The sequence below is a fragment of the Polyodon spathula genome, chromosome 2, assembly GCF_017654505.1.
Source record: "Polyodon spathula isolate WHYD16114869_AA chromosome 2, ASM1765450v1, whole genome shotgun sequence".
In the NCBI taxonomy this organism is placed as follows: Eukaryota; Metazoa; Chordata; class Actinopteri; order Acipenseriformes; family Polyodontidae; genus Polyodon; species Polyodon spathula.
Window position 1 is genome coordinate 48,787,857 of NC_054535.1, and position 19,771 is coordinate 48,807,627.

The following is a 19,771-nucleotide window of genomic DNA, read 5'->3' on the forward strand; positions in this document are numbered from 1 at the left end:
AAAGAGACACCATCATCATCATAATAATGCCAAGAGAAAACTGGAACACGCATTATCAAACATAATAATAATAATAATAATAATAATAATAAATAATAATAATAATAACAACAACTACAACGTTATTACGCATGCGGTCAAAGTTTTCTGTTATTATTATTATTATTATTATTATTATTATTATTATTATTATTATTATTATTACAAAAGTGTTATTATTAGTATCAGTAGTAGTAGTTGTAATGAGAACACCAATATTATTATTTTGAATGAAAGAACGAAACTATGTGAAAAGTAATCTCCACAGTGCGTAAATTAAAAAAAAATAAATAAATAAAAATATTCATTTTAATAACGGCACCCTGGTCCACCAAGTACAAAGGAGCGACTGCACTCACACAAGTAAGAAGACACAATATGAAAGCCTGATGAAGCCCAAACTTCATTAACGTTTGTAATCAGAAGCATGCAGACACCCTCATCAGGGCAGCAAGCGGCAAGGAATCATTCATCAGCATGAAGTGTTAGTCATGGATGACCCCTAAGTTATTACCAATAGTGGTAGATACACTGATTGGACACAGCAGGAGAAAGGCTGGCACTTTACATCAGCCAACACTGAAAAGGGGGAGATGGTTAAAGGGCATTTATAAGCAGAGCGTATTTTTTCATTCGTCTTTACAAATAAACCCCAGCTAACGTTGCATTTTTAGAAACAGGCTGTTCACTGTTGACTGTGCAGCGGCACAGAAGACCTGAGGTAGTTAGCGGAAGCCGTGGCTTCACTGTGAAGATGTATTTTTAATTCTGTCTACCCTTGTTTAGGGTCGGGGTTGGTTGGTATGGTCCTTCGCAGTTTCACATGTGTGTCTGTCAGTTTCAGAAGCTTCATCTGTGGAGTCTGTGCGATCACTGTTTCTTGTGTCTTCAGGTTAGGTACCGTCTGTCCAGTGTCTTTGTTTTAATATCGTCATACCTACACTCCGCATCGAAATTCTTAAACAGGTAAACCCGGGACTCACCCCAAAAACGAAAAGAGAGCGATTGCTGGGGTTTTGTTTTGTCTGCTGTCCCTTAATCAAAGCAGTACAGTTTCTAGCATAGCAAAGAAGTTTGGACATCTGTTGGTGAAGTTTCGCCACGGCTCAGGACAATGGGATGCTAAATTAAACTATAGCAGGTAAGGCCTCTAAACTGCTTTGTTGTTTTTACACACTTGTACTATGAGGGAAACAGAATAAAGAGTCAATGTTATGAAAAACCCTATTGTATACAGTTAACGTGGTTGAGGCAATTTAACGAAATTGTACGATTTATGTTATAATTATTTTATTTATATAGTTAACGGTATATTATCAAACACATTTAAACATAAGGTTAAATTGATCGTGGCAAAGCGCTGTATCCCTAGCACGATGTAATTAAAACGACAGGAGTTGCTTAAAACACATAAGAGCTCTGTTTATTATAGTAATATTTATTACAGTCTAAAATAGATCTGTTTATTTAGTTTAGGTCACATCGCTTTGTATCTTTACATAACAATTCCTATTTCATGACTAGAACAAGTGCACAGAACAGCATCCATGTGTAAAACACGATTCAATGCTTAATATGTATACAAACAACAGTATTGACAATAAGGAAGCCAGGTCATATCAAGTGATAAAATATAATTTCAGATTAGTATACCTCCTTAGATTATTATCAGGACGTGTAAGGACGTCGTCTTGCTCTTGAAATAGCAGAAGACAAATTGGTTCTTAAAAATATATTATTTAATTATCTTAATTACTAGCAATAAAATAAACTTTTTTGGTGTGTTATTATTAAACATACAGTAGGTGACATTTGAATTCAAACTAGTATCATTATCATCGTTTTAATATTTTTGAAGGAAATCATTTCAGTAGAATTTGTAAGTGACAGATTATCCAAGCATTCAGAAGTTCAGGCGAAAACAATACCTGTTTTGAGCAAAGTATACCAGACACATTTTTTTAAAATGTCAGGTTTCCAAAGTAATATATATATATATATAATTATATTTATATATTATATATAGTATATAATATATATATATATATAAGCGAGAGACGATCTCTCTTCTCTGAGAGAGAGAGAGAGAGAGATGGGAGAGTCATATTTGCCGATTTTTCTTGGGTCTGTGAATTAAACAAATACTGTATTGTTTTGAGCTCCCGAATGTCTTTCACCTTAAAGATACAGCATCTATATTGAACTTGGATAGGTTTCGAATCAGTTGTACAGCAGACACACTTTATTATTTTTTTTTTTTTTTTCTTGCATATTTGCTTTCTGTCTAAGGCAATTGGTTTAAACGTTTGGTGACAGAACCACATGGCTGAGAAGAACACGATTTAAACATAATAATGTATACCTGTTTCTGCTGTAATTAACTGCTGTGTTTTGTAACGTGTCAAGCGTACAGCTCTATATTTAATTTACTTGTGCACAGCAGGATGTAAAGTACACTTGCCCACGGAAACTTAAACAAAACAAACAAACAAACAAATCTATGTTCAATGTATAGTACCAGCCAGATTGTATATTATATTACACTAAAGCTTGCATAGATTTTTGCGTTGATTTTAATTGGGAATATATATAATCACGCAATACAGCTACTGTGTGTTATACTGCGTGTAGATAAGGGGGCAGGAGTAAACTGTATATTGTTGGTCTGTATTTAGGCCAACATTTATTGAATTATTTGTCATGATTGAAAGTCTCTTGTATCGAGCAGTACAGGTGTTATTATATTTTGACTCAGTAGATGGGTTGTTCACTCTTATTTGCAACATTAATTAAAAAGTTAGACACCACGCTGTGAAAAATATATTTGTGTGTGAAGTGTGAGTCCTCAAGTCTTGTTAAAACCTGTTATCATATCATACACCTTTTTAACTGTTAAATTACGAAAATGCACCTTTTGCTATTTAATCAGTTGCTACTGAATAAATAGCTGTATTCTTCTACATAGCCTGTTACAGAAATATTACATACAAAAAAATCTGAACAACTGAAGACTACTGCACGAGTATATCAGTGTAGTGTGTCTATTCCGTGTTTATTTTCTGTTCTGTACATATACTGCACTTAACTAGACTAGACCATGAGGTCTTCCTTAATTGGTGTGAAAACTGAGAAATAAGAAAGTTTGATGAAAGATTCACGGAGCATCCAAAATAAGCTTTTGTTTAAAAATCATGGAAAAGAAGAGAGACAGATGATAAGCTGAAGTACATCCAGTCTGGTTCTACTTCAGGTTAAGCTTCTCTGAGCCAAGTGATTAAATTCAGTAAAATAACTCAGAATTTCGAATCACAAGAACAGAATTGCTTCTAGCTGCCTGTTAAATTGTCCTGTCTTTAATAAATGCTGCACTCTCTGGCAGTATTAATTAAAATTAATCTACAATGAAAATCAGTTTAAAATGTATAGTTTGGTGTACTTAATTTTAGCATTTGCTTGGGTTTATTAAAATGCATCCTACCCTAAATAAATGTACTATTCCAGTGAGAAAATGTAATACGTTAGTCAAAATGTGTTTTTTTTTATTAGGATAAATACCGTGCTATGTCAGTCGGAATAACAAATACAACTAAAGTTTGATGAGAAATAGGCTACTTATGAATATGTAAATACGAATGGTAGTGTGCTTGTTACTTTCATTTTTTTTTTTTGTTAATAGAAAAAGTGGAGGAATGTTGTAATTAGCAACTGATAAATCAGTCCTGAAAAGCTACATGACTTCACACCTAGACTATGAAGTATTGCATTGCACTCCCTGCCTTTCTAAATTTGACCTTTTTAGAAAAGTACATTTAAAAAACTATTTTAAATACTATTTATTGGAGAGCGTGATGAAAAATCAAAACACCTCTCATACTGATAATTAGCTATTTAAATTCAGTACATGTATATTAGGAAATACTCTGCAGTAAGATATATAATATATATATGTACACACACACACACACACACACACACACACGCACAGTAAGTATGCATTTTAATTTCTAATAGCCCTTGACTTACTAAAATGTAACATTTTCAAACTTTTTTTTGGGAGATCAACCGATATTCATGAACTTGATCAAGCATGGCTGTTATTTCAAGAGTTACGGTAGCCTTTGGAATTCAGAAAGAAAAAAATAATAATTAAAACAAATACAAAAAAAAAAAAAAAAAACACTTCATTATCTTTGCTGATTAATTGAAATGTTTTATAAAACCTGATTTATTTTTAATTTTTTTCATACCATTACCAATTTCAAGCTCTCTTTATAATTGAGATTAATGTTTCAGTACAAAGAAACGGGTTAGAGGGTTGAATTCATTTTAAGTGCAGTTGTAATCAATTTCTGATGCCGCTTTTCACTGTAGCTCAGCCTGTGTCTAAAACTGTCCTGTTATTTAGAATTAACTTATTGGTGATTGATAGCATCACTTCTTAGTCTTGAAATGTAATTTGTTTCCCAGTAAGACCAGTGACTCTTTTAAGGTGTTTGACAGCAAAGAGAGCAACTGTTTTACCTTGAATCTTTGTCAAACCAATAGGCAAAATTGAACCATTTCAATGGTTTTATTTAATTTCACATGCTACATTCTGTTTGTAATATATGTGAATGATAATTCATGATTAGTTTCCAATTTAATTAAAGATGCATCGGTACGAAGTAATTAATTGGAGCAAAAAATAGGGTTTCATATAAACACATAAATGCACATTTTTTATTTTATTTGATCTGAAATAAGATAAAATGTCACATCTATATTAAGCAGATTTATTGTGCAATTGCATTATTAATTTTATTTAACAAACAATAACAATAAAAAAAAAACCTCTGAATGGTAACTATGGCAACTATTGAATTTTTTAAAAAAAATTTGGACATTTTGTTTAACAAGCATAGGTAAAAACAAAACAAAAAAATCTTATACATTTCATAATAACTACAGTATTCTAACATTTTTTGTAGCGAAACTGATTTGCAAATTGTAGAAAATGTTATACGGTTGCCTTCAGTGAGTTAGTACTTCCTCATTGAAATGAAAGGAGCAATAAGTAAACTGCTTGTAAATTCATATGCTGCGTTGTCATTTATTATAGCTAATTGTTACTTTACAGGTGCACTATACGGAAAAGCTAATTGGTCTATTCAGTAAATGTAATACATGAATAATGTGCACCACCACAGAACAGCAACATACAGGACTGACCTGTTTAAATAAGCTAATCAGTGCAAAATAAATGAAACACGCTCATTTAGAACTGATATATGATCTGGCTAGAGGTTGTGCACTGAATATCCAGGCAGGGTAGCAACCTACAGTAGTAGATTGTATGAAATCTAAAGAATACAAACTTCTTATATGATATTTATTGTAGTACTTTCCAGAAAATTTGGCAATTCCCTGTTTTTGTGTGGAATTCCACAATATTCAGTTCCTACCAAACACTCTATTATTTTAATATATTTAATACCTTGCATATTAAAACTACATTCCTTAAGTTATACTTTAAACATTAGTAGGAATAAAATAAATAAATAAAACAACACTCAAAACCAAAAATCATTGTAAAGGGATTGAAAGTTCCAGAACAATATACTGAGGGTAAAATGTGTATTAATGGTGCAACTGTCTTATTGCCTTTATTAGAAAGATATTATGGTCATCTATAGATAGATATTTGCAAATTGGTATATTTGAAAAATCTTTTGGTTGCAGCAAATACAAATAGAACACACATTAACCTATTTTACAGTATAACGGGAGAACATTTCAGAATATCCTATAAGCCTGTAAGCAGAATATTTACTAGTAAAAGCAGTCTTCATTTGATGTTGAATACACTGTTTCTGTTGTGTAGAAGCAGAAGATCCAGTATAACTTCTCCCCATTGTTGATTTTCCTCTGTGCATATTCATAAAATAAAAACTTCTTTTGAACCCTACAGATTTTTGTTAAATTCAATGCATTACTTTTTCACATGAACTCTTCATGAAAAATTCATGGTTTTCTCTTTCATAATGCACTAAAGGGTAACATTAGGGCGCCTTCCAAAAATACTTTATGCCTGACGTGAAAAAAGTGTTTCAATATTCTGCTTTTATACAGCTAATAGACACATGCAACTTGATAGATGGATGGCAGGCAGGATTATCTCCTCTTTAAACATAGGAATTGCTTTGGCAGCATCCTCGAGAACCAGTGTGCCTGCAGCACCACCCTTGAGTCTCAGCAGTTTGGAAGGGTGTCAGCAGAACTTGTCATTGCAACCCTGTGAAAAAGATCTGTCACATTTAAGATGCACAAATCCTGTTTGGATTGGCCTGAAACTGTGTAAGAAGTTACCGAACATAAATAAGCAGGAAAAAATAAGACAAAATAGCTTTTTAGGTTGCTGATATTTTTTAAATCGACATCATTTTATATATTGCTATACGATACCTCGAATACATTATAAAGTCACAATCTGCAAACTTAACTGTAAAAAAAATGAATGCCAACATCTCTTCATTTGAGAATCACATAGAGGTTTACATATAAATTAGTAAAGTAAAAATTAATAATAATTTCTTGGTAAGTATATGCTATTAGTAGATTAGTATAAACAAAAAAAAAATGTTTAGAAGTAACCTATCCAAAGGCAAACAGTATGTTAGGATGTAATAAATGATTTTATGTATTTAAATCTTGCAAGCCATCATCCTGACACAGCTTTAAGATGAGGGGGGTCTGATACTGAGGCAATTGTTTAACTATAGATTTTTTTTATAACAATCCAGCTTTTACTGGTCAACTGAAATAGTGCATAGATGTACATGTGTGGACTCTATAATGATGGTTCAGACCCTTTTCTTAGTCATATTTTTTTTTTTTTTTTTTATATATATATATATATAAAGACAGACATTTTTCTAAATTGTAAAGGAACTTTATTTTTCAGAAATGTTTCCTTTTTTTCAAAAATACTTTCTGTAAACACTGCCCTTTTTTGTTGTTTTGTTTTTAACACTATGTCCAGTACAGTATGTATATATTTGTGCTTTTCTTCTTTTGAAGGAGACAAGTGCATATCCTGTTTTGGGGTGGGTTCAACATTCCCATTAAAGCTCTTATTTCTAACAAGACCTGCTCTCATAACTTTTTAATCCGGTAATAACAGTGGAGCCAGACATGCCTATTAATGAGAAATAAAGAACACAGTTAACACTATGTAACTTTGGCATTAGGAACACATGGCTGAAGTTATAATTACACTTGTATGTGGTGAATCTTTTCTTTTTTCCTTTCTTTAGTTGAAGTAACAGCAAATGCTTTGGATCTTCATGACACAAAAACATTAATGTCCTTCAGTAACTGGTAGTATTCTAAGAAAAGAATACAGCAAAAATGATTCATGAAAGAAAAAAAAAGTTTAACACTTACAGTGACTGCTCATAGAATAAAGTATTTGAGAATTGTAAAAAAAAAGTGGGTTACACTGTATAACAAGTATAAATATTATACTTATTTTAACAGTTAATCCTGCTTTAAGTATGTAGCTTCAGGTCAAAATCTCTATTAGCCAATAGCCTGAAGAATACAGTAGAAGGCCAATACTTAGAGATCCTGGAAATGTGTCTGATCGTAACAAATACGTTTGAAATGAGTAAAATCCATTTATGTACTTTCTGTATCCGCATACCTGTACCATAGAAGGAACAGTTTCAAAAGTAATGACCATGAACCATTCTGGCGAACAGACTTTCTTGTAGATTTCAACCTCCAGTATATTATTATAAAGAAATGACTAAGTATGCCTATGGAAACACTCATCATGTTGCCGTAGTTCTGCCTTGACCACCCATAATGGACCTCATCCTATTGAAAGTGATATGGTAGGTGTGGCTATTTTTTGTCAAACTTCTGTATTGATACTGGTATACATGATTTAAAGAAAATTCCAAATATTGTGTCAATTGAATAGGGTTTAACATAAGTATGTTTTGTGCCAAGGTGTAGCTCATATTAGTTGGTATTCTGTGAGGTTCTTTATGTAATTGTAAGCCCAGCTATTGTCAATTATGGTTCATCTACTGAATATGATCCCAATACTTGGTTTCTAAGTTCTATTTCTCCTGAGACTAGCACTGCTTTTATCACAGTGGGAACAATTAGAATGGGGAAAAAAAGTTAGGTTATGTATTTAATTTGCAACTAGCACAAATGTTCCTTTTCTTCAAATGCAGAAACCTTCACTGGAGGTATTGAAGGGGTTAGCAATGTAACAATAAGCTTGAATACACCTTTATTGCGTAAAGCAACAGATACCCTCCAGGAATGCAAATCATTGCTCCACAGCTTTGCCAGTTTTTATTACTTGCCTTAACTTGCTCTGGTTTCCAGTGACATCGGCACAGACAATATTCATTCCTCTAAAACCTGAAATGTTTAAACGTTAACACAACCTTCCATTAATTGTAAATGGTCTGCACTTTTGTATTTTCTTTCTACATCTAATGTTCAGTAATAATGTAGCAGCTGAAAAGATGAAGTGAACATACACTGGTAATCTATTACATGCTACACACAAGGGTGGGGGAGGTCATGTAACACTTTGAATAGACAGTATTTCATTTATTTGCATCATGACAAAACCTTTCGAAAAAAACAACAAAAAAACGACTATTGATATTTCTCTTTGTATTCCAGATGTTGTTGTTTACTTCAACAATCAGGGTAATCAACAGAGTTAATACTTGTGGAGAAGTTTTCATTGCTCTTGTCCAGATATTGAAGATCCTGGCTGATAAGAAGTTTGCTGATTTAGTTCGGGCTTGGTGCCAACATCTTTTTGTTGGTCTGATGTTTTTGTGTTGTCCAAACCTGTCTTTATCGTCACTCTGTGATTGCGCAGTTTTAGATTGCTTTGGCTAGAGTGCTGTTTTCATTTTTACGTCATAAAACTAGTACACAAATAAAACAGATGAAGCTCAACATGAAACTGGTACGATTTCCAACATGCATAAGTTGCGGTTACAGTGACCTACAAGGGAAGTGCTTCCGGAGAATTAGGGCATGACCTGGGGTGAAACATACTCGCGCTATGCAGAGACACTAAAGTCAATGTTTTTTTGTTTGAAACTAAAGAGGTCCAGGCAGAGTGTTTTGCAGCAGTATAACATTGATATAATTTTTTTTTTTGCCCTAGATTTTTTTTTTCTTTGCCGGCATGCCATACTGTCAGTTTTTTGTCTTGCCGGTATGCATACCGACGTGTACCACCCCACTTTAACTTCTGGTTACATGTATTTATGTAACAAAAGAATCAAGGTGGTGACTGTTTTATTGCATGTGTGTATATCATTTTCAAAAGGAGATCATGTATGTAAACTAAAGGCCCAAGAACAGTACATGCGTGTTTTTGTGCTTCAGTATATTTTTGTCTAACACCGGGAAGTAGGATTCAAATGTTCAGGTCAAAGAATTCACCAGGTATTGATTAATTAAGCTCATTATCAAGCCCTAGATAACTGGCCTCCCCCTCCCCAATTGTCACAGTGCATACGCTCGGTGTACCTCTAAAGAGAAGACGTCCATGTTCTAATATTTGAGCGATTAAAAAATCTTTCTTTGAATCTGATTAGGCTGCATGATATGGAGTGCTTGGACAGATCACACTAATTGATTTTCTGCACTTTATAGTGTTCCTGACTTAACTGCCTCTGAAGCATGAATCGCTAATTAGTAAACTTCAAAGTACTGAATCAAGCACCTTTACCTTATCACCATCCACTCAGAGTAAAGATAATTTGTTGGTTATTTGCCCATAAACTAATCGAAACTGCAAGGAATAGGTCTCTATTGAGGAAACCTAATACAATTGGTGTGCTTCAAAATGTTCTATCATTTCACTTGTAATTTCCATGAAATATATAGTGACTAGGATATGGTTATAACAGAATCATCCTTGAATAAGCCCTATGATAGTCTAGTTTAACCACAGATATATGGAATATTAGTTTGAAGCCTTGACAGTTATTAGATCAACTTACATTGATTATTGCTTAAATAATTAAAGAAGTACGATCTAAATACTGTCTACATGCATGTTTTTTTTTTTTATTTTATTGTTATCCTCTCTATAATGTTAATTTGACTTATTATTTAGGATGTAATTGTGTAGTGTTGGACACAATATTAATAACCCTTATTCGGAACAAAAGAGGTATCTCAAAGTGCAAGGAAAAACTTTTCAAATGTATATACTGTAATGTAATATACAAACTGTACTGAGGTCTATTGACTTTTGAAACCATTGTTTATACAATATAATACAGAATGCTCATCATCTTGCTCTAATGTCACACCTGTTTGCTTCTTTCAAGGAATCACAGCAAACGCGCACAATAATTAAGCCCTTGTCCATTGTCATTTTCACTGAAAGACACACACTCCTGGTTCCTAACTGGTAAGTTTCGAAACAACTGAGGTGATCGAGCAAAATAATAATAATAATAATAATAATAATAATAATAATAATAATAATAATAATAAAAAATTCCAAATTCACTGGCTCACATCTCTTGTCATGTTGCTCACTGCGTAAGTATTGCTATTAACTTGAGCAAAATAGTTACACTGGGCCATATTCATAAAGTGTTGACATTCCAGTAACTGGCACAGGAACACTTTATGAATACATCCCATTATCCCGAATTAAGAGAGGGATCTGGCTTTACACAAAGGGGTTTCCTGCAATTTCCAGACACACTGGGCAGCATTTTATAACCCTTTCTGTGATTTTCATGAAATTGCCATAAGGTGACCAGATGGCCTGGTTCTGACTGGAATTGAGGCAAATTTTCTAAGAATTGTTTTGAAACCTCATTATTTCTTTTTTAGTTCTTGTTATTGTTATTATTAACATGACTTGTTCTTATTTTCTTATAAGAAAGTATCAGCGTTGTAATATGGATTTGATTAGCCTGCACAACGTTCAGACCTGCTGTTACAAACGGTGCAAAAGTCTGGATTGTTTGATTGCAACAGTGCATCAGGAATATGTTAAATAGGCTGGTTTCAGATTTTTTTTTTTCATGTAAACCTAATACATCTATTTACAGAGATATGGATATAAGTGCATTTTGTTTTAACATGGGGCAATATTGTAAGTGAACGTTATTTTAAAATATTTTCACACATTGATTGAGTTGTTTATTCACAGTATGTGTATAGTTCCCATAGCATGTTTTCTGTACATATTAGGATTTCTTTTTTTTTCTTTTTTTGTCGGTAAAAATGTTTTTGTTTGTGTATTTCTACTGTACACATGAAATAGGCTGATGGTGTGTAGAAATCTTTTACAGAAATGTTTAAGTGATATATTGAAAGCTATTTAGACTTATAACATTTAAATGTTTTTTTTTTTTTTTTTTTTTTAGCATTAATGACATAGGATATAACATTCCTTTTTACTCCCTACATCAACTTTTTTCCCCCTGAACAGAGGAATCTTGAGCTTGTATAAAATATTTTCTACTGAAATGTGCACAGTGTAAACTACAGCTGTTTGCCAACATCGATAACATTATAGACAGGTTGGGAGGCTTGTGGGGAGGAACAGAGTATGATTGAGGTTTAGACTTGCTGACAGGATTTATGTAATTTCATTTTGCCATCTGGAAGAAAATAAACAATTTTTGAACCTTCAGAAAGAAATATCATTGCAATTATTTTAAACTAAAGCGTATTTTGCTTTTTGAGATGATATGGAAATAGAAAAGGCTGTGGGAAAAATCACTTGGGTGAAGAATGCAGTAATGAAATCAGTGTTTTGCTCTCCTGAAAGGTCTGTATTGTTCCATGTCTTTTTAGTTCTTTTACTATTTTTTTTTAGTAGTATTTAGTTGGACTCATTAAAAGTGAATTGTTTTTTAATTAAATAGGAAATTAGTAAAGCTGACATAACATGCTGGCTAACAAGTCTCCTGACTTGTATTTGAAGGTAGGCAAACAATGATTTAACTTTAAGGATCTATGTGTGTGTTGTGTTCAGTTCTTGGGTTAGCAACACCCATTACACTGTGTAACAATTATTTTTTTGTGTGTGCAAATACAGTGGGCAAATACAGTATAATCGTAAACCTCAAAAAACTACTCACTTCTAAATCTTGTATAGTCATTTTTGTATTACTTTAGTACAAATACATGTTAATTTGGATTCATATGTTGTTTTTTTCTGACTTTATGTGAACGAAAAGACACACATTTGCCCGGCTTCCCATTGGAAATAGTGATATTTTGAAATATCACTGTCCTGGTCACAAAAGCAAAGTTTATGGGGAATAATAGCCATTTTATATAATTTTGAGGCATAAGCAATTAGGAAATAACACTTACTACCCAAATTGTAAAACAAAAATTGTGTTACATAGTGTTATTAGGCCAAGTTTTTTTCTCAAACATCTTCAGTTTCTCAACCCCTGTAAACATGGCCAGGGTAACCCTGAAAGTGAGGTAGTGTATCTGTTATACCAGGGCTTGAATTTCAGCTTGGGATAGCAGGAATCGCGCACTTTCCTGTTGCTCCTGCATATCTGCAACTTTGAGTGCTGGAAAATCCCGCAGGGATATTTTAGGACACCAGGCTACTGTATTTTTCACCCAATTCAGAATGCCTGAAATGCTACAACAGCTCTAAGGTTCATGTTGGCGACGAAAGCACTATGAGCCGCATTCAGAGTAGTTGTAGTTTAAATAAATAAATAAAAGTAGTGCTGGATATTTTAAGTGCTGCGAGACTTTATATCACTTTATAAGTCAGTACACTGCAGTAAGTAAACAGTTTTGAAAAAAAAAGACGATATTAAATCTATCTAGCTGTTGTTTTGCAAGCAGTGACTTTCACTTAAAACTCAGCCCCTTTCATTTTGGGGCACCAGCGCAGCGAAGGTTATACACATATTATTCAGGCACTGTAAAAGCCAACTACATGGCTTGTTTAAAAGTACAGAATCTGGGCTTTCCAAAAACATATTCAGTGTGTGTATGTGGTACTCTGTCCTTACAAAAGTACCACAAAAAAAAAAAAAAAGTTCAGGTCAGGACACTGCACTCTGATTGGTTATCATACTGTTGTTAATAAAACAATGAATAATCCTCTCCCAACACCGAAACCCTAAACCTAAGGTCAGTATCCTATACTGCAGCCATTACACATCTAAAGTAGTTCATGTTTGGCTGAGTGAATAAGCGTTTTTGTTTCTTAAAAAAAAAAGTCTCCGGAGGTGCTGACTTCCTCAGTTGTCCTGACAGGAACATTTCGTGGTACCTTTGTAGGCACCGCATGTGGTACTCCTAGCTGGAACTACGATCGCTTGAAGTTAAGCCTGTCATCATGTGACAGAGTTCACAGCTTAAGTTTCGTTTTGAGACTACTGCTCCGTCATTGTAGATGCTAGACTGAAATATAGCAGTGACCAAACATGATTATTTTGGAAAAATGTTTTTATATACTTTTTTAACACATATATTCTCATCTCTACCACATGTAGCATGCCTGATCCTGTTACATACTACGAAAGGAAATTTTGTGGTCTTTCATTTGATATGTTACATGCATGCAGTACAAACAATAGTTAAACATACGTAAATGAAAACAGTGAAAAACAGGTGTAAATAGGGCAGTGCAAAGAGTTAAAAAAATGGAGCACTGGTTAAAAAGAAAAGCACCTTTTTCTTCTGCATATAAAACCTTCACATTGTCATATTATACTGTGTATTTAACACAGTGCTGGCACATATTTATTTTCTTTTTTTAACAATATACAGATATTGATATATATATATATATATATATATATATATATATATATATATATATATATATATATATATATAATTATATATATATATATATATTCTTAATATATTAATATATGAAGTTATAATGTGATATATTCTTACATATTAATATTATTTTGTTAAAATAATAATAAGAATTATATGACTTTTTCACTGTGGCATAGAATTCTTGGAGAAGTCCGTTGAGTTTACATTGTTGAGTTGAATTTGTTTGAATTTTAGGAAGTCAGAAAATACTGAAAGCAAAGTTTTTTTTTATGACGATTTTAGTGTTTGTAGCATCTTTGTTTTGTAGTATATTTTGGGGTTTCTGTACAAGTTATCTATGTCATTTAATGACATTTGAAGACACTGACCTGTTTCACATTTATTCTATTGTAAGGCTCTTTGGAAATCTCAAGAAAGATTCATTATAGTTTGTAGAAAACCAGCTTCACTTGAGGTTTCTGAATCGGGAAATGTGAGAGGCCCAGTCGAGTGCCCATGACGCTGGAGTGCTGAGATTCAGTTTGTTATAATAGCACATTGTCAAGAATTCTTTTTTCCCCTTGCATCCATAGGGTACAGAAGACAGACTTGGCGCAGAACAATATGCTAGGTCTGTAGGGAAAGAAACGTCTACTTTTACATGGCTTTGCCTGTGAACTGAGCTGAAATTAGTGTCGGGTTATAACTGGCCAAACTTTCCCAAAGCTCCTGAGCAGAGATTTGTCCACAAACTGATATAGGGGCTTAAGCCTGCTTTAATTCACAGAGTGCTTTTAGGGCCCCCTTGCGTATCCCCCTGGTGGTCCTTTGAAAGCCAGGTGTCTGGGATTGTCTCCAACATTCTCTTTCTTAACAAGCACCCTAGATCCAAGCCTAATACTTGAGACGCAGGCTTTTTTCAGACAGCCTATTTCCATAATTCCTGTTCATTCAGACTCTGCTGGAGTTTTGAAGTGATTTGTGAACTTTGATAGGTGAATAGTGCATAGTTGCATGCTTGAGCTAACGCAGATTTACAATCCACCAACTCATATTTGTATAGCCTGTTTGCTGCAATCCTTTCATAGGGGTTAAGCCATAGTAGAACAATGTTAAACTTTTTTTTTTTTTCGATTGTACAGATTGGGGGGGAGCAAAGTTACTTAGACAAAAGAAACATGCAGACTGATTGAATTTCGAAAATTGATTTCTAAGACTTGTAGAGTATGCTTTCTTAGACTGACAATAAATTCCTCATCATAATTAAGATCCATCTTAACTAAGATCATATCCTTAACAACAGTACTGTTCCTAAGAACTGCACATTCAAAATAACAAGTTTATTTAAAAAAGTACTGTTCTAGTGTTACAAGTTTACAGTCACGTATTTCACATCGGATACAAAGTAGTCATGTGCACAGAAAAAGACAAGAAAAGCAACCACAGGAAAAATAAATAAAATATGCCAGTAATTTCAGAGACTTATTTATTTTTTAGCCTATGGATATATTCTCCAGCTAGAGACCCGAACACCTTAGCCTGGGCTTGCTCTCTTGTATTTGCCTATGTCGAGAGATGTATCTCCTCTGTTACAACAGCCCATCCCACGAGCAGCAGCAGAGCACGATTAGACTCCACTCCATGTCACTTAAGTCCTGGACTCACCAGTGCTTCACTTCACCTAGCAGCCCATTTTGATACAGTGGATGTCTAAGTACCCTCGCACATTAGGTTGTTGCTTCGCATTGAGTCTAGGAGCGGTGGGTCCAGATTTCTCCCAGAGCAATTTGACACCCTGCTCGACCAACGTTTCTGCACTCGACGACACCAGAAATGACAAACTGGAAGCTCATCTCTTCGGAAATTGACATTCCAGGTGAGTTATTTATAGGTCGGTAATTACTTTGGGAAATTGAATTGGGTTTTGTCCCATCAAAAGCCTTATCCCGCTTTCATAAAACTATAATCCATAAACACAGCTAAGTTGTAAAGTTGGTTTGACATTAGATATTCATTTGATGTTCGAAATTGCATCACCTAGGCTTTCCAAAACAACTTTAATGTAGAGCTGGACAGTTGTGAATATATATATATATATATATATATATATATATATATATATATATATATATATATATATATACACACACACACACACACACACACACACACACACACACACACAACCTTTTCTTTAACTGTGAATCCTATAAATTGTGACAAACAGTACAATATCGCATATGCGCTTATAATAAGCATGCGTGAATAATTAAGCTTTATATTGAAAACCATGTCACCTAGACTGTTAATAATAAACACCAGTCTTTGGTTTGAAACCTCTTTCATTTAATTTAACTAAACAAACAAAACACAACTTGTTTATATGTATTTGTATTTATTGTATTAGATTGTAAGTTGAAAACATCATAGGTTTCCGCAAGCTTCAGTTTGTGGTCTGAAAGAACAGCTCTGTGTAAATGTATCATTTATAGTGCAAGAAAATCTAAACTAAAATAAACTGATTGTAATACATTAAGAGAAATTTATCTGAAGGAAGATCAGGCAGAGGAAATGTGTATTTTGTGTTTTGCCGTCCATGTTGGTCCGGCTTGTTTCCCTCTCCTTTGGAAATAAATAAAAAAAACACACACACACACAAGAGAGTGGAGGCAAGCAGAGTTTTTTTTAAAGGGCTCAACATCTCAGTTGCTGCTACCTATACCCGGTCCTCTTGGCCATCATTACTACAGTTTGGTTCCTTTTTCTTGAATCTCTCGCTCTCACTCCAACCTTTGGAGTCCCCTCATCCACACTGATCAGCTGGTGGCCACCCGCCTAACTCGACAACAGAGAGTTTATACTTGTACAAATGAATCTCATTATTCAGTGATTGCTGTGGGACCCAGAGAGGGCAAATTCCAATAAAAAGTGATGTTAAATAATTTTAAAGCCAAACAAAATAGACAAAGCTTTAAATGTGCAAAATAGTGTGAAAATAAATTAGTAGTGGGCTAAGGACCTCTCAAATTACAATAAGTACTTAGCTGTGTTTGCATTATAAAGTTCAAATTCAGTGACCACTGTTTGGGTTGTAAGTGCAACACTTTATTATTACAGATGTAAGTAAATACAGTTCATTTACACAATAACATGCACACAATTATTATCAAACTCTTACCTGGATGAATATATTAGCCCTCAACCTTTAATCACCATGTATTAATTATGATGTACAAGCTCTAAGTATATGTGTTGTACTCATTTCTTGACCCTTGCCAACACTTATGTGCAATTAATTAAACCTTTTTGTATTTAGTGCTTACTAATCGCAGAAGGTACAGATATGTTGGGCCATTACCTTGTTGGCCTTAATATGGAGGGGCGCAATGAAAACTTACAAAGGCAAATGCTATCCAGGGTAATGTTATATTAATAATAATACAATTATGAACTTCATGTGCCAACATTGTTATATATGTAAGAAAGCAGTGTGTTAAAACTTAAAAATTGCTGTCCTGTCATTGCTGATATAAATAAATAAAGATCGGTCACTACTGTGAATTATCGACGTCTTTGTCAGATTCATATACTGTGTTTGTTGTTTATGTAGGTTAACGTAGACTCTATTCCTTACGTCATAGTGTTCTGTGCACTTTTTTTAAAAACATAAATTATATGTAAATACAGTAGTCTTCACTTATAGGAACACCTAATGACCAAACATGAAGATAACAAAAGTGTAATGGATGAAAGAAATATCTTTCTGTGCTTTGCAAAGTTAGTTTTATTTATTTATTGAGCTGCATATTTCATTTATAGGAGCTTCAATATTTTGTTTATAACCTTGCTTATAGAACTACTAAATTATAAAGCACTATCATGTTATGGGTCAATTAGCAATAATTCGAAAAGTTGAATAAATAGTGTCACATAAATAAAATTAAAAAAAAAAAAAAAAAAAACAGAATGAAGAGGTTTCTAAACCCCTCGTACTGTTTTTTTTTTTTTTCCTATTTGGTCAAAGAAGCTTGCCAGAGCTACTTCCAGCAGATCTCAGATAATAATAAAGGATTGCTTTTTACGGCCTTTAGTTGAAGTAGTAAATTTTTCGTGAGGTCACAAAGTGGATTTTTGAAGTCTCATGAGCATAAGTACGTCTTTCTGACATTTCTTCTTTTTGGTCAATTGCATGGCTTTTTAGAGTGAGAAGATGATTTACCCACCCCTTAAAGTCGTACAATGTTTTAGCCGCGCACTAAGCATGAGGAATGTGCGTGTTACGTCATATAAGTCACAACAGTGGAGAGAGAATTTGGAGTTTCGAAACTACGTGGAAACCCGGTTTTTGATCCCTGAATAAATTGATTTCTCTGCTGTTGACACTTAGTTTATTGGTGGTGTCCAATTACCAATAGGGGAACAAAACATGAGCCTATTATTCTGGGGTATGCCCTGGTTTAGAGGGACACCTTTATATCACTCATAGGTGAAGAACCATTTGTAACGGTCTCATTTTGTAACTCCTGGCACATTTGTCCATTATACTGTAGCTAATGTGTTCATGTGTAATATTGATAAAGAATTGCATAACTGTAGGACCTCTAAAATCAATAGGTGTCTGCAACACCAAACATGCAAGAGCATGTTTCATTCAATAAACTCAGTCTTGAGTTATGTGACAAAATATAGCCTTAGATTGAGACAAACAGAAGAAAGAGAAAGCTGACAACAAACAAAACATCTGTCTTGATGGGGAAGACACAATAAATAATTGGTGTGAAGTGTGTTATTAAATCTTATTTTCCCCTTTTATGTAAAAGACCTTCCTTTTTTATTTTATTAGTAATATAATATGGTATCAGTCTGTGAAAAGATTTTCAATAGTAAGAGAGCAGCAGGGTATATATCTTAAATTGTGTTTATTTAAATGAAGCCATTTATTATTAATAGATGGACCAGTCAGTGTCAATAACTCTAATATCAAGTACTTCACAATGGCTGCCTTTGGAGGAAAATGGTTGATTACTACCTGTATTTTCAATAAAGTATATGTTTTTAACAGAAGGAATAATACATCACTACCTCTGTTGGCCATATATCTTTGTTGGTAGCCTACAAAAAAAAGCGTTTTTTATTCAGTGAACACCTTGGCATCTAGGTGTTTAGTGAATAAAACACATACCACACAAGTGAAGGCTTGGAAGGTATGTCAACACTGGAGCAGTACAGAAAGGAAATGCACACAAAGCCAGTTAGGGTGATCATATGGTCCCAAATTCACCTGGCCTTTCCTTACTTTTCTTTCACACCCCAGTGCATTCTGGTTTTCTAGGTTTAACATTTTCCATCATTAGTGCATTGAAAAATTAATTTTGGTATAAAGAGTGAAACGAATACATAGCACAGCGGAGTAGTGGATTCAAAAAGTAAAACAACACAAAAAAAAAAAAAAAACAGTTAGGGTGATCATATGGTCCCAAATTCTGGAACATCTCTAACCCCTTTCCCTGCTTTTTGCTGGATTTCCTATTGAGGAACAAAATAAGACAACTCAAAGTTTCTACATAATGCATTAATGTTAGATTTCTAAGCGCGCGATTGATCCATAAGGAACACATATCTGTATATTTGTATATGTTTGAATGGTAAGTGTTTTTGTTTGATGTTTATTGTTACAGTATATGTGAAATAGGGGTAAATTAACTAGAATAGACCCACCACGATAAATAACTTGGCTTTGTAGTTGACTCAGCGCAGTCAGTAACCAGGAAGTATAGAGAAGCAATATTGTACGCATCATCACTGTAGATCACGGTCAAAAATATTCATATGCGTAAAGAATTTGTACTGTAATTATAGGTACAACTCAAAAAAAGTTACGAGTACAAATGAAAAATATGAGTATGAATCAAGAAAAGCTATG

The 19,771-nt window shown here is 33.7% G+C and overlaps 1 protein-coding gene across 1 annotated transcript in view; it reads left to right on the forward strand.

The window, feature by feature from the left end:
* The first annotated feature begins 768 nt into the window (after positions 1 to 768).
* Positions 769 to 19,771, forward strand: part of LOC121297390 (teneurin-3-like) — a 258,654-nt gene continuing 239,651 nt past the window's right edge. Inside the window, exon 1 of the mRNA XM_041223701.1 lies at positions 769 to 1,180. The gene's annotated coding sequence lies outside the window, so the exon portion shown is untranslated. The remainder of the gene's footprint in view (positions 1,181 to 19,771) is intronic.